We start from the raw sequence: 15,972 nt of genomic DNA, 5'->3' as shown, positions 1-15,972 counted from the left end.
ACTGGACTAGCAGTCTGACAATTTAGAAACCGTGGAGGGGGCTGAGAGAGGTGGTGGTGAGGTGGAGCTGGGTGTTATCAGCATACATGTGGAGACTGACACTGTGTTTTCAGATGATGTTGCTGAGGGCTGGCATGTGGATGAGAAATAAGAAGGGGCCAAGGATAGATCCTTGTGGGACACCAGAGGTGTTGATGCAGGAGCCGAAAGAAAAGCAATTGCAGATGATTCTCTGTTTAATTTTGAATTAATCCAATAATAGCGCATCAGACTTTTATTCTGAGGGCTCAGGTCTTTGTTCAGGGATTCGGCATTGATAATGCTGTTGAATATGAAGAGGTGGCGGTTAGAGGCTCTTTTGTTGGAGATAGTCATTGCCGGGCACTTGTGTGGCGCATATATTACTTGTCACTTATCAGCCCCAGCCTGAATGTTGTCCAAGTCTTGCTGCATGTGGGCACGGGCTGCTTCATTATCTGAGGAGTTGTGAATGGAACTGAACACTGTGCAGTCATCAGCGAACATCCCCAGTTCTGACCTTATGTTGGAGGGAAGATGGTTGGGCCTAGGACACTGCCCGGAGGAACTCCTGCAGCGATGTCCTGTGGCTCAGATGATTGGCCTCCAACAACCACAACCATCTTCCATTGTGCTGGGTGTGACTCCAACCAGTGGAGAGTTTTCCCTCCGATTCCCATTGACTTCAATTTTACTCGGGCTCCTTGATGCCACACACCTGGTCAAATGCTGCCTTGATGTCAAGGGCAGTCACTCTCACCTCACCTCTGGAATTCAGCTCCTTTGTCCATGGTTGGACCAAGGCTGTAATGAGGTCTGGAGCCGAGTGGTCCTGGCGGAACCCAAACTGAGCATCAGTGAGCAGGTTGTTGGTGAGTAAGTGCCACTTGATAGCACTGTCGATGACAACTTCCATCATTTTGCTGATGACTGAGAGTAGACTGCTGGGGCAGTAATTGGCTGGATTGGATTTCTCCTGCTTTTTGTGGACAGGACATACCTGGGCAGCTTTCTGCATTGTCGGGTAGATGCCAGTGTTGTAGCTGTACTGAAACAGCTTGGCTAGAGGTGCGCCTAGTTCTGGAGCACAAGACATCAGCAGAACAGCCGGGATGTTGTTAGAGTCCATAGCCTTTGTTGTATCCAGTGCGCTCAGCCCTTTCTTGATATCACGTGGAGTGAATCAAATTGGCTGAAGACTGGCTTCTGTGATGGTAGGGACCTCAGGAGGTGGCCGAGATGAACCATTTCACTCGGCACTTCTGGTTGACGATAGTTGCAAATGCTTCAACCTTATCTTTTGCACAGCGTGCTGGCCTCCACCATCATTGATGATGGGAATGTTCATGGAGTCTCCTCCTCCCATTAGTTATTTAAAGATCTACCACCATTGATGACTGGATGGTCACAGGACTGCAGTGCTTTGATCTGATCGGTTGGTTGTGGGATCGCTTAGCACAGGGCTGTTTTGATGATTTGTATGCATGGTCCCCCGTCCGTGTTTATTCTTGCTCACCCAGTAACCAGTGCATGTATTTGAAAGGATTTTTTGATGGGTCTGCTACTTACAGGTTATGCACATCTTCGCACTGAATCTAAAGTTGCAGTTAACTGACGATTGTCAGTGTCTACTTTCACTCCCGTAGCCCCATAGGCAGAGAGTGGGCGTGTGATAGAAATGCGCTGTACAGATGGGATTATGCAGAAGGAAATGCAGAATGTGAAAAGACTTGCCAAAATCCATATACACTACATCAAACGCACTACCCCTATCGAACCTCCTTGTTGCCTCCTCAAAAAATTCAATCAAAGTTAATCAGACACGATCTTCCCTTGGCAAATCAATGCTGACTGTCGCTGATTACTCCTTGTCTTTCTACATGACGATTTATCCTGGCCTTCAGAATTTTTTCCAATAATTTTCACAGCACCAGGATTAGCCTGACTGGTCTGTAATTACTCGGTCTATTCCTTTTTCCTTTTTTAAACAACGGAAACACATTAGCAGTCCTCCAAGATGTGGATTGTATTTAAGTAGCAGACACATTCAGAAATTCTTTCAAATGTGTGTGCTGGAACTGGGGGAGTAAGACTAAACACGGACGGTAGAAAATGTAAACAGAGCTTCAAAAGCAACCCTGTGTAAAAATGAGAAAATAGGATAAGAGCATAGGAAATTGGAGTCGGCCATACGGCCCCTCGAGCCTGCTCCGCCATTTAACAAGATCATGGCTGATCATTGACCTCAGCTCCACCTTCCCGCTTGATCCCCATATCCCTTGATACCATTCGAGTCAAAAAAATACCAACAACGACAACTTGAATTTATATAGCGCCTTTAATGTAGTAAAACGTTCCAAGGTGCTTCACAGGAGAATTAAAGGACAAGAAACTTGACACCGAGCCACATGAGGAGAAATTAGGGCAGGGGACCAAAAGCTGGCCAAAAAGGTAGGTTTTAAGGATCGCCTTAAAGAGGAAAACAGAGGTAGAGAGGCGGAGAGGTTTAGGCAGGGAATTACAGAGCGATAGGGAGCTAATAGCAATTTGCCTGTGGGAGGCTGGACAGCTCAGTCGCTAAAGTATCGGACTTTTAATCTGAACGTCCGTGAATCAAGTCTCTATCTGGGTGCAGTTTTAAAACCAAAATTCTCAACTCCTTGTTTCATGAAACACAAGTCATTCATGCTGATCTCATCAATATATTTTAAAGATTCGGCACAATCGCAGTGCTTATAGGTTCATTGATTGGTATTTTTGAGATCATCAATTCTTAACTTCATGGAGTCCCATGAAACGAGCATTTCAAGCTGTTATTTCCTGCTGTCTCAATAAAACTCATTAGTATTTGTTGAATGTTTGTCACAACCCTTGTTTTTTCAAATATAATTCTAATATTTTCTAAATATACTTTAAAGCTTTGCAAGCAAATCTGTTTTCCTGACATAGTATTTTATAAAGTCTCTGCTTTCAAGTGTAAATTTTGTGTTGTCTTCATTGACACCTGAATTATGAAATATATTACATTTTCCATTAATAATTTATATAAGTATTTATTAATATATTTTAAAACTTTGCAACCAAACGTCTGATTCTTTAAATAGGGTATTTTCTAATATCACCGGCTTCAAGTGTAAATTTACTTGTTGTCTTCACTGATAAAAGCAACGCTCGAATAGGGCCTTGAATCCTGGACACTCACATTAAAAGTCTGATGTTTTATTGACTGAACTATCCGGGGTCATACAGCAAGTATCTTATGCAGATCTTTGCCCTGCCGCTAAAGTAGCAGTTAGCTCGCGATTTTTACTTTCACTCACGCAGCCTCACAAAACATAAAAGAGCGTGGTGGCGGTAAGGGTATTTGTGAAGTGTGGGTGTGTGAGCGAAATGCGCTGCGCAGCCGGGATCAGTACAGGAGGATGTCAACGATGTAATGTTGCATCTCGGCCAGTGAAAGTCGCTGTGTTAGCTTACATGCATGAGCCCGGATAGCTCAGTCGGTAGAGCATCAGACTTTTAATCTGAGGGTCCAGGGTTCAAGTCCCTGTTCGGGCGCTGCTTTTATCAGTAAAGACAACACCTAAACTTACACTTAAAAGCAGTGACATTAGAAAATACCCCATCAAAAGAATCAGACATTTGCTTGCAAAATTTTAAAATATATTAAGTAAACACTAGAATATGTAATATATTTCAAAATTCAGATGTGACAAATATGCAACACAAATCAAAAAGTTTTATTGAAACATCAGGGATGACCAGCTTGAAATGCTCGTGTTTCATGGGGCTGCATGAACGTTGCAACTGATCATCTCGAAACTATCGCTCCATGCACCTTAAAGCACCGCCACTGTGACTAATCATTAAATTGCGTTAATCAGATCAGCATGAACGGTTTCTTTTTCACGGGGTTGCCTGAAAGACGAAATTGAGAATTTTTAATGAAAAGCAGCACCCAAACAAAGACCTGAACCCTGAGATTAAAAGTCTGATGTTTCACCGACTGAACTATCTGGGCTCACGCTCTTTTCACAACACAGCGACATCCAGTGGCTGATATTGAACATTACATCGTTCACAATCTGCATTTCATTCTGCTGTCATCCCGTCTGGCGGGGACCGACAACAATGGCTTTGGTCTTCCCTATATTTAATTGGAGAAAATGTCTCCTCATCCAGTACTGGACTAGCAGTCTGACAATTTAGAAACCGTGGAGGGTGTTGAGAGAGGTGGTGGTGAGGTGGAGCTGGGTGTTATCAGCATACATGTGGAGACTGACACTGTGTTTTCAGATGATGTTGCTGAGGGCTGGCATGTGGATGAGAAATAAGAAGGGGCCAAGGATAGATCCTTGTGGGACACCAGAGGTGTTGATGCAGGAGCCGAAAGAAAAGCAATTGCAGATGATTCTCTGTTTAATTTTGAATTAATCCAATAATAGCGCATCAGACTTTTATTCTGAGGGCTCAGGTCTTTGTTCAGGGATTCGGCATTGATAATGCTGTTGAATATGAAGAGGTGGCGGTTAGAGGCTCTTTTGTTGGAGATAGTCATTGCCGGGCACTTGTGTGGCGCATATATTACTTGTCACTTATCAGCCCCAGCCTGAATGTCGTCCAAGTCTTGCTGCATGTGGGCACGGGCTGCTTCATTATCTGAGGAGTTGTGAATGGAACTGAACACTGTGCAGTCATCAGCGAACATCCCCAGTTCTGACCTTATGTTGGAGGGAAGATGGTTGGGCCTAGGACACTGCCCGGAGGAACTCCTGCAGCGATGTCCTGTGGCTCAGATGATTGGCCTCCAACAACCACAACCATCTTCCATTGTGCTGGGTGTGACTCCAACCAGTGGAGAGTTTTCCCTCCGATTCCCATTGACTTCAATTTTACTCGGGCTCCTTGATGCCACACACCTGGTCAAATGCTGCCTTGATGTCAAGGGCAGTCACTCTCACCTCACCTCTGGAATTCAGCTCCTTTGTCCATGGTTGGACCAAGGCTGTAATGAGGTCTGGAGCCGAGTGGTCCTGGCGGAACCCAAACTGAGCATCAGTGAGCAGGTTATTGGTGAGTAAGTGCCACTTGATAGCACTGTCGATGACAACTTCCATCATTTTGCTGATGACTGAGAGTAGACTGCTGGGGCAGTAATTGGCTGGATTGGATTTCTCCTGCTTTTTGTGGACAGGACATACCTGGAAAGCTTTCTGCATTGTCGGGTAGATGCCAGTGCTGTAGCTGCACTGAAACAGCTTGGCTAGAGGTGCGCCTACTTCTGGAGCACAAGACATCAGCAGAACAGCCGGGATGTTGTTAGAGTCCATAGCCTTTGTTGTATCCAGTGCGCTCAGCCCTTTCTTGATATCACGTGGAGTGAATCAAATTGGCTGAAGACTGGCTTCTGTGATGGTAGGGACCTCAGGAGGTGGCCGAGATGAATCATTTCACTCGGCACTTCTGGTTGACGATAGTTGCAAATGCTTCAACCTTATATTTTGCACAGCGTGCTGGCCTCCACCATCATTGATGATGGGAATGTTCATGGAGTCTCCTCCTCCCGTTAGTTATTTAAAGATCTACCACCATTGATGACTGGATGGTCACAGGACTGCAGTGCTTTGATCTGATCGGTTGGTTGTGGGATCGCTTAGCACAGGGCTGTTTTGATGATTTGTATGCATGGTCCCCCGTCCGTGTTTATTCTTGCTCACCCAGTAACCAGTGCATGTATTTGAAAGGATTTTTTGATGGGTCTGCTACTTACAGGTTATGCACATCTTCGCACTGAATCTAAAGTTGCAGTTAACTGACGATTGTCAGTGTCTACTTTCACTCCCGTAGCCCCATAGGCAGAGAGTGGGCGTGTGATAGAAATGCGCTGTACAGATGGGATTATGCAGAAGGAAATGCAGAATGTGAAAAGACTTGCCAAAATCCATATACACTACATCAAACGCACTACCCCTATCGAACCTCCTTGTTGCCTCCTCAAAAAATTCAATCAAAGTTAATCAGACACGATCTTCCCTTGGCAAATCAATGCTGACTGTCGCTGATTACTCCTTGTCTTTCTACATGACGATTTATCCTGGCCTTCAGAATTTTTTCCAATAATTTTCACAGCACCAGGATTAGCCTGACTGGTCTGTAATTACTCGGTCTATTCCTTTTTCCTTTTTTAAACAACGGAAACACATTAGCAGTCCTCCAAGATGTGGATTGTATTTAAGTAGCAGACACATTCAGAAATTCTTTCAAATGTGTGTGCTGGAACTGGGGGAGTAAGACTAAACACGGACGGTAGAAAATGTAAACAGAGCTTCAAAAGCAACCCTGTGTAAAAATGAGAAAATAGGATAAGAGCATAGGAAATTGGAGTCGGCCATACGGCCCCTCGAGCCTGCTCCGCCATTTAACAAGATCATGGCTGATCATTGACCTCAGCTCCACCTTCCCGCTTGATCCCCATATCCCTTGATACCATTCGAGTTAAAAAAATACCAACAACGACAACTTGAATTTATATAGCGCCTTTAATGTAGTAAAACGTTCCAAGGTGCTTCACAGGAGAATTAAAGGACAAGAAACTTGACACCGAGCCACATGAGGAGAAATTAGGGCAGGGGACCAAAAGCTGGCCAAAAAGGTAGGTTTTAAGGATCGCCTTAAAGAGGAAAACAGAGGTAGAGAGGCGGAGAGGTTTAGGCAGGGAATTACAGAGCGATAGGGAGCTAATAGCAATTTGCCTGTGGGAGGCTGGACAGCTCAGTCGCTAAAGTATCGGACTTTTAATCTGAACGTCCGTGAATCAAGTCTCTATCTGGGTGCAGTTTTAAAACCAAAATTCTCAACTCCTTGTTTCATGAAACACAAGTCATTCATGCTGATCTCATCAATATATTTTAAAGATTCGGCACAATCGCAGTGCTTATAGGTTCATTGATTGGTATTTTTGAGATCATCAATTCTTAACTTCATGGAGTCCCATGAAACGAGCATTTCAAGCTGTTATTTCCTGCTGTCTCAATAAAACTCATTAGTATTTGTTGAATGTTTGTCACAACCCTTGTTTTTTCAAATATAATTCTAATATTTTCTAAATATACTTTAAAGCTTTGCAAGCAAATCTGTTTTCCTGACATAGTATTTTATAAAGTCTCTGCTTTCAAGTGTAAATTTTGCGTTGTCTTCATTGACACCTGAATTATGAAATATATTACATTTTCCATTAATAATTTATATAAGTATTTATTAATATATTTTAAAACTTTGCAACCAAACGTCTGATTCTTTAAATAGGGTATTTTCTAATATCACCGGCTTCAAGTGTAAATTTACTTGTTGTCTTCACTGATAAAAGCAACGCTCGAATAGGGCCTTGAATCCTGGACACTCACATTAAAAGTCTGATGTTTTATTGACTGAACTATCCGGGGTCATACAGCAAGTATCTTATGCAGATCTTTGCCCTGCCGCTAAAGTAGCAGTTAGCTCGCGATTTTTACTTTCACTCACGCAGCCTCACAAAACATAAAAGAGCGTGGTGGCGGTAAGGGTATTTGTGAAGTGTGGGTGTGTGAGCGAAATGCGCTGCGCAGCCGGGATCAGTACAGGAGGATGTCAACGATGTAATGTTGCATCTCGGCCAGTGAAAGTCGCTGTGTTAGCTTACATGCATGAGCCCGGATAGCTCAGTCGGTAGAGCATCAGACTTTTAATCTGAGGGTCCAGGGTTCAAGTCCCTGTTCGGGCGCTGCTTTTATCAGTAAAGACAACACCTAAACTTACACTTAAAAGCAGTGACATTAGAAAATACCCCATCAAAAGAATCAGACATTTGCTTGCAAAATTTTAAAATATATTAAGTAAACACTAGAATATGTAATATATTTCAAAATTCAGATGTGACAAATATGCAACACAAATCAAAAAGTTTTATTGAAACATCAGGGATGACCAGCTTGAAATGCTCGTGTTTCATGGGGCTGCATGAACGTTGCAACTGATCATCTCGAAACTATCGCTCCATGCACCTTAAAGCACCGCCACTGTGACTAATCATTAAATTGCGTTAATCAGATCAGCATGAACGGTTTCTTTTTCACGGGGTTGCCTGAAAGACGAAATTGAGAATTTTTAATGAAAAGCAGCACCCAAACAAAGACCTGAACCCTGAGATTAAAAGTCTGATGTTTCACCGACTGAACTATCTGGGCTCACGCTCTTTTCACAACACAGCGACATCCAGTGGCTGATATTGAACATTACATCGTTCACAATCTGCATTTCATTCTGCTGTCATCCCGTCTGGCGGGGACCGACAACAATGGCTTTGGTCTTCCCTATATTTAATTGGAGAAAATGTCTCCTCATCCAGTACTGGACTAGCAGTCTGACAATTTAGAAACCGTGGAGGGTGTTGAGAGAGGTGGTGGTGAGGTGGAGCTGGGTGTTATCAGCATACATGTGGAGACTGACACTGTGTTTTCAGATGATGTTGCTGAGGGCTGGCATGTGGATGAGAAATAAGAAGGGGCCAAGGATAGATCCTTGTGGGACACCAGAGGTGTTGATGCAGGAGCCGAAAGAAAAGCAATTGCAGATGATTCTCTGTTTAATTTTGAATTAATCCAATAATAGCGCATCAGACTTTTATTCTGAGGGCTCAGGTCTTTGTTCAGGGATTCGGCATTGATAATGCTGTTGAATATGAAGAGGTGGCGGTTAGAGGCTCTTTTGTTGGAGATAGTCATTGCCGGGCACTTGTGTGGCGCATATATTACTTGTCACTTATCAGCCCCAGCCTGAATGTCGTCCAAGTCTTGCTGCATGTGGGCACGGGCTGCTTCATTATCTGAGGAGTTGTGAATGGAACTGAACACTGTGCAGTCATCAGCGAACATCCCCAGTTCTGACCTTATGTTGGAGGGAAGATGGTTGGGCCTAGGACACTGCCCGGAGGAACTCCTGCAGCGATGTCCTGTGGCTCAGATGATTGGCCTCCAACAACCACAACCATCTTCCATTGTGCTGGGTGTGACTCCAACCAGTGGAGAGTTTTCCCTCCGATTCCCATTGACTTCAATTTTACTCGGGCTCCTTGATGCCACACACCTGGTCAAATGCTGCCTTGATGTCAAGGGCAGTCACTCTCACCTCACCTCTGGAATTCAGCTCCTTTGTCCATGGTTGGACCAAGGCTGTAATGAGGTCTGGAGCCGAGTGGTCCTGGCGGAACCCAAACTGAGCATCAGTGAGCAGGTTATTGGTGAGTAAGTGCCACTTGATAGCACTGTCGATGACAACTTCCATCATTTTGCTGATGACTGAGAGTAGACTGCTGGGGCAGTAATTGGCTGGATTGGATTTCTCCTGCTTTTTGTGGACAGGACATACCTGGAAAGCTTTCTGCATTGTCGGGTAGATGCCAGTGCTGTAGCTGCACTGAAACAGCTTGGCTAGAGGTGCGCCTACTTCTGGAGCACAAGACATCAGCAGAACAGCCGGGATGTTGTTAGAGTCCATAGCCTTTGTTGTATCCAGTGCGCTCAGCCCTTTCTTGATATCACGTGGAGTGAATCAAATTGGCTGAAGACTGGCTTCTGTGATGGTAGGGACCTCAGGAGGTGGCCGAGATGAATCATTTCACTCGGCACTTCTGGTTGACGATAGTTGCAAATGCTTCAACCTTATATTTTGCACAGCGTGCTGGCCTCCACCATCATTGATGATGGGAATGTTCATGGAGTCTCCTCCTCCCGTTAGTTATTTAAAGATCTACCACCATTGATGACTGGATGGTCACAGGACTGCAGTGCTTTGATCTGATCGGTTGGTTGTGGGATCGCTTAGCACAGGGCTGTTTTGATGATTTGTATGCATGGTCCCCCGTCCGTGTTTATTCTTGCTCACCCAGTAACCAGTGCATGTATTTGAAAGGATTTTTTGATGGGTCTGCTTCTTACAGGTTATGCACATCTTCGCACTGAATCTAAAGTTGCAGTTAACTGACGATTGTCAGTGTCTACTTTCACTCCCGTAGCCCCATAGGCAGAGAGTGGGCGTGTGATAGAAATGCGCTGTACAGATGGGATTATGCAGAAGGAAATGCAGAATGTGAAAAGACTTGCCAAAATCCATATACACTACATCAAACGCACTACCCCTATCGAACCTCCTTGTTGCCTCCTCAAAAAATTCAATCAAAGTTAATCAGACACGATCTTCCCTTGGCAAATCAATGCTGACTGTCGCTGATTACTCCTTGTCTTTCTACATGACGATTTATCCTGGCCTTCAGAATTTTTTCCAATAATTTTCACAGCACCAGGATTAGCCTGACTGGTCTGTAATTACTCGGTCTATCCCTTTTTCCTTTTTTAAACAACGGAAACACATTAGCAGTCCTCCAAGATGTGGATTGTATTTAAGTAGCAGACACATTCAGAAATTCTTTCAAATGTGTGTGCTGGAACTGGGGGAGTAAGACTAAACACGGACGGTAGAAAATGTAAACAAAGCTTCAAAAGCAACCCTGTGTAAAAATGAGAAAATAGGATAAGAGCGTAGGAAATTGGAGTCGGCCATACGGCCCCTCGAGCCTGCTCCGCCATTTAACAAGATCATGGCTGATCATTGACCTCAGCTCCACCTTCCCGCTTGATCCCCATATCCCTTGATACCATTCGAGTCAAAAAAATACCAACAACGACAACTTGAATTTATATAGCGCCTTTAATGTAGTAAAACGTTCCAAGGTGCTTCACAGGAGAAATAAAGGACAAGAAACTTGACACCGAGCCACATGAGGAGAAATTAGGGCAGGGGACCAAAAGCTGGCCAAAAAGGTAGGTTTTAAGGAGCGCCTTAAAGAGGAAAACAGAGGTAGAGAGGCGGAGAGGTTTAGGCAGGGAATTACAGAGCGATAGGGAGCTAATAGCAATTTGCCTGTGGGAGGCTGGACAGCTCAGTCGCTAAAGTATCGGACTTTTAATCTGAACGTCCGTGAATCAAGTCTCTATCTGGGTGCAGTTTTAAAACCAAAATTCTCAACTCCTTGTTTCATGAAACACAAGTCATTCATGCTGATCTCATCAATATATTTTAAAGATTCGGCACAATCGCAGTGCTTATAGGTTCATTGATTGGTATTTTTGAGATCATCAATTCTTAACTTCATGGAGTCCCATGAAACGAGCATTTCAAGCTGTTATTTCCTGCTGTCTCAATAAAACTCATTAGTATTTGTTGAATGTTTGTCACAACCCTTGTTTTTTCAAATATAATTCTAATATTTTCTAAATATACTTTAAAGCTTTGCAAGCAAATCTGTTTTCCTGACATAGTATTTTATAAAGTCTCTGCTTTCAAGTGTAAATTTTGTGTTGCCTTCATTGACACCTGAATTATGAAATATATTACATTTTCCATTAATAATTTATATAAGTATTTATTAATATATTTTAAAACTTTGCAACCAAACGTCTGATTCTTTAAATAGGGTATTTTCTAATATCACCGGCTTCAAGTGTAAATTTACTTGTTGTCTTCACTGATAAAAGCAACGCTCGAATAGGGCCTTGAATCCTGGACACTCACATTAAAAGTCTGATGTTTTATTGACTGAACTATCCGGGGTCATACAGCAAGTATCTTATGCAGATCTTTGCCCTGCCGCTAAAGTAGCAGTTAGCTCGCGATTTTTACTTTCACTCACGCAGCCTCACAAAACATAAAAGAGCGTGGTGGCGGTAAGGGTATTTGTGAAGTGTGGGTGTGTGAGCGAAATGCGCTGCGCAGCCGGGATCAGTACAGGAGGATGTCAACGATGTAATGTTGCATCTCGGCCAGTGAAAGTCGCTGTGTTAGCTTACATGCATGAGCCCGGATAGCTCAGTCGGTAGAGCATCAGACTTTTAATCTGAGGGTCCAGGGTTCAAGTCCCTGTTCGGGCGCTGCTTTTATCAGTAAAGACAACACCTAAACTTACACTTAAAAGCAGTGACATTAGAAAATACCCCATCAAAAGAATCAGACATTTGCTTGCAAAATTTTAAAATATATTAAGTAAACACTAGAATATGTAATATATTTCAAAATTCAGATGTGACAAATATGCAACACAAATCAAAAAGTTTTATTGAAACATCAGGGATGACCAGCTTGAAATGCTCGTGTTTCATGGGGCTGCATGAACGTTGCAACTGATCATCTCGAAACTATCGCTCCATGCACCTTAAAGCACCGCCACTGTGACTAATCATTAAAATGCGTTAATCAGATCAGCATGAACGGTTTCTTTTTCACGGGGTTGCCTGAAAGACGAAATTGAGAATTTTTAATGAAAAGCCGCACCCAAACAAAGACCTGAACCCTGAGATTAAAAGTCTGATGTTTCACCGACTGAACTATCTGGGCTCACGCTCTTTTCACAACACAGCGACATCCAGTGGCTGATATTGAACATTACATCGTTCACAATCTGCATTTCATTCTGCTGTCATCCCGTCTGGCGGGGACCGACAACAATGGCTTTGGTCTTCCCTATATTTAATTGGAGAAAATGTCTCCTCATCCAGTACTGGACTAGCAGTCTGACAATTTAGAAACCGTGGAGGGTGTTGAGAGAGGTGGTGGTGAGGTGGAGCTGGGTGTTATCAGCATACATGTGGAGACTGACACTGTGTTTTCAGATGATGTTGCTGAGGGCTGGCATGTGGATGAGAAATAAGAAGGGGCCAAGGATAGATCCTTGTGGGACACCAGAGGTGTTGATGCAGGAGCCGAAAGAAAAGCAATTGCAGATGATTCTCTGTTTAATTTTGAATTAATCCAATAATTGCGCATCAGACTTTTATTCTGAGGGCTCAGGTCTTTGTTCAGGGATTCGGCATTGATAATGCTGTTGAATATGAAGAGGTGGCGGTTAGAGGCTCTTTTGTTGGAGATAGTCATTGCCGGGCACTTGTGTGGCGCATATATTACTTGTCACTTATCAGCCCCAGCCTGAATGTCGTCCAAGTCTTGCTGCATGTGGGCACGGGCTGCTTCATTATCTGAGGAGTTGTGAATGGAACTGAACACTGTGCAGTCATCAGCGAACATCCCCAGTTCTGACCTTATGTTGGAGGGAAGATGGTTGGGCCTAGGACACTGCCCGGAGGAACTCCTGCAGCGATGTCCTGTGGCTCAGATGATTGGCCTCCAACAACCACAACCATCTTCCATTGTGCTGGGTGTGACTCCAACCAGTGGAGAGTTTTCCCTCCGATTCCCATTGACTTCAATTTTACTCGGGCTCCTTGATGCCACACACCTGGTCAAATGCTACCTTGATGTCAAGGGCAGTCACTCTCACCTCACCTCTGGAATTCAGCTCCTTTGTCCATGGTTGGACCAAGGCTGTAATGAGGTCTGGAGCCGAGTGGTCCTGGCGGAACCCAAACTGAGCATCAGTGAGCAGGTTATTGGTGAGTAAGTGCCACTTGATAGCACTGTCGATGACAACTTCCATCATTTTGCTGATGACTGAGAGTAGACTGCTGGGGCAGTAATTGGCTGGATTGGATTTCTCCTGCTTTTTGTTGACAGGACATACCTGGAAAGCTTTCTGCATTGTCGGGTAGATGCCAGTGCTGTAGCTGTACTGAAACAGCTTGGCTAGAGGTGCGCCTACTTCTGGAGCACAAGACATCAGCAGAACAGCCGGGATGTTGTTAGAGTCCATAGCCTTTGTTGTATCCAGTGCGCTCAGCCCTTTCTTGATATCACGTGGAGTGAATCAAATTGGCTGAAGACTGGCTTCTGTGATGGTAGGGACCTCAGGAGGTGGCCGAGATGAATCATTTCACTCGGCACTTCTGGTTGACGATAGTTGCAAATGCTTCAACCTTATCTTTTGCACAGCGTGCTGGCCTCCACCATCATTGATGATGGGAATGTTCATGGAGTCTCCTCCTCCCGTTAGTTATTTAAAGATCTACCACCATTGATGACTGGATGGTCACAGGACTGCAGTGCTTTGATCTGATCGGTTGGTTGTGGGATCGCTTAGCACAGGGCTGTTTTGATGATTTGTATGCATGGTCCCCCGTCCGTGTTTATTCTTGCTCACCCAGTAACCAGTGCATGTATTTGAAAGGATTTTTTGATGGGTCTGCTTCTTACAGGTTATGCACATCTTCGCACTGAATCTAAAGTTGCAGTTAACTGACGATTGTCAGTGTCTACTTTCACTCCCGTAGCCCCATAGGCAGAGAGTGGGCGTGTGATAGAAATGCGCTGTACAGATGGGATTATGCAGAAGGAAATGCAGAATGTGAAAAGACTTGCCAAAATCCATATACACTACATCAAACGCACTACCCCTATCGAACCTCCTTGTTGCCTCCTCAAAAAATTCAATCAAAGTTAATCAGACACGATCTTCCCTTGGCAAATCAATGCTGACTGTCGCTGATTACTCCTTGTCTTTCTACATGACGATTTATCCTGGCCTTCAGAATTTTTTCCAATAATTTTCACAGCACCAGGATTAGCCTGACTGGTCTGTAATTACTCGGTCTATCCCTTTTTCCTTTTTTAAACAACGGAAACACATTAGCAGTCCTCCAAGATGTGGATTGTATTTAAGTAGCAGACACATTCAGAAATTCTTTCAAATGTGTGTGCTGGAACTGGGGGAGTAAGACTAAACACGGACGGTAGAAAATGTAAACAAAGCTTCAAAAGCAACCCTGTGTAAAAATGAGAAAATAGGATAAGAGCATAGGAAATTGGAGTCGGCCATACGGCCCCTCGAGCCTGCTCCGCCATTTAACAAGATCATGGCTGATCATTGACCTCAGCTCCACCTTCCCGCTTGATCCCCATATCCCTTGATACCATTCGAGTCAAAAAAATACCAACAACGACAACTTGAATTTATATAGCGCCTTTAATGTAGTAAAACGTTCCAAGGTGCTTCACAGGAGAATTAAAGGACAAGAAACTTGACACCGAGCCACATGAGGAGAAATTAGGGCAGGGGACCAAAAGCTGGCCAAAAAGGTAGGTTTTAAGGAGCGCCTTAAAGAGGAAAACAGAGGTAGAGAGGCGGAGAGGTTTAGGCAGGGAATTACAGAGCGATAGGGAGCTAATAGCAATTTGCCTGTGGGAGGCTGGACAGCTCAGTCGCTAAAGTATCGGACTTTTAATCTGAACGTCCGTGAATCAAGTCTCTATCTGGGTGCAGTTTTAAAACCAAAATTCTCAACTCCTTGTTTCATGAAACACAAGTCATTCATGCTGATCTCATCAATATATTTTAAAGATTCGGCACAATCGCAGTGCTTATAGGTTCATTGATTGGTATTTTTGAGATCATCAATTCTTAACTTCATGGAGTCCCATGAAACGAGCATTTCAAGCTGTTATTTCCTGCTGTCTCAATAAAACTCATTAGTATTTGTTGAATGTTTGTCACAACCCTTGTTTTTTCAAATATAATTCTAATATTTTCTAAATATACTTTAAAGCTTTGCAAGCAAATCTGTTTTTCTGACATAGTATTTTATAAAGTCTCTGCTTTCAAGTGTAAATTTTGTGTTGTCTTCATTGACACCTGAATTATGAAGTATATTACATTTTCCATTAATAATTTATATAAGTATTTATTAATATATTTTAAAACTTTGCAACCAAACGTCTGATTCTTTAAATAGGGTATTTTCTAATATCAAAGGCTTCAAGTGTAAATTTACTTGTTGTCTTCACTGATAAAAGCAACGCTCGAATAGGGCCTTGAATCCTGGACACTCACATTAAAAGTCTGATGTTTTATTGACTGAACTATCCGGTGTCATACAGCAAGTATCTTATGCAGATCTTTGCCCTGCCGCTAAAGTAGCAGTTAGCTCGCGATTTTTACTTTCACTCACGCAGCCTCACAAAACACAAAACATAAAAGAG

The 15,972-nt window shown here is 43.5% G+C and overlaps 3 non-coding genes across 3 annotated transcripts; all 3 read left to right on the top strand.

Moving 5' to 3' along the window:
* The first annotated feature begins 3,503 nt into the window (after positions 1–3,503).
* On the top strand, positions 3,504–3,576 carry trnak-uuu (transfer RNA lysine (anticodon UUU)). Its single transcript has one exon. It is a non-coding gene; the product is annotated as a tRNA-Lys (tRNA).
* Positions 3,577–7,704: 4,128 nt separating this feature from the next.
* On the top strand, positions 7,705–7,777 carry trnak-uuu (transfer RNA lysine (anticodon UUU)). The gene has a single exon. It is a non-coding gene; the product is annotated as a tRNA-Lys (tRNA).
* A 4,128-nt stretch (positions 7,778–11,905) lies between these two features.
* Positions 11,906–11,978, top strand: trnak-uuu (transfer RNA lysine (anticodon UUU)). The gene has a single exon. It is a non-coding gene; the product is annotated as a tRNA-Lys (tRNA).
* Positions 11,979–15,972: the final 3,994 nt, after the last annotated feature.

The sequence above is a fragment of the Somniosus microcephalus genome, unplaced genomic scaffold (assembly GCF_052327205.1).
Source record: "Somniosus microcephalus isolate GS21.2 unplaced genomic scaffold, FLI_Smic_1.0 unresolved_chr2, whole genome shotgun sequence".
In the NCBI taxonomy this organism is placed as follows: domain Eukaryota; kingdom Metazoa; phylum Chordata; class Chondrichthyes; order Squaliformes; family Somniosidae; genus Somniosus; species Somniosus microcephalus.
Note: the sequence above shows the minus strand (reverse complement) of the source record. Positions and strands in the feature narration are given on the sequence as shown.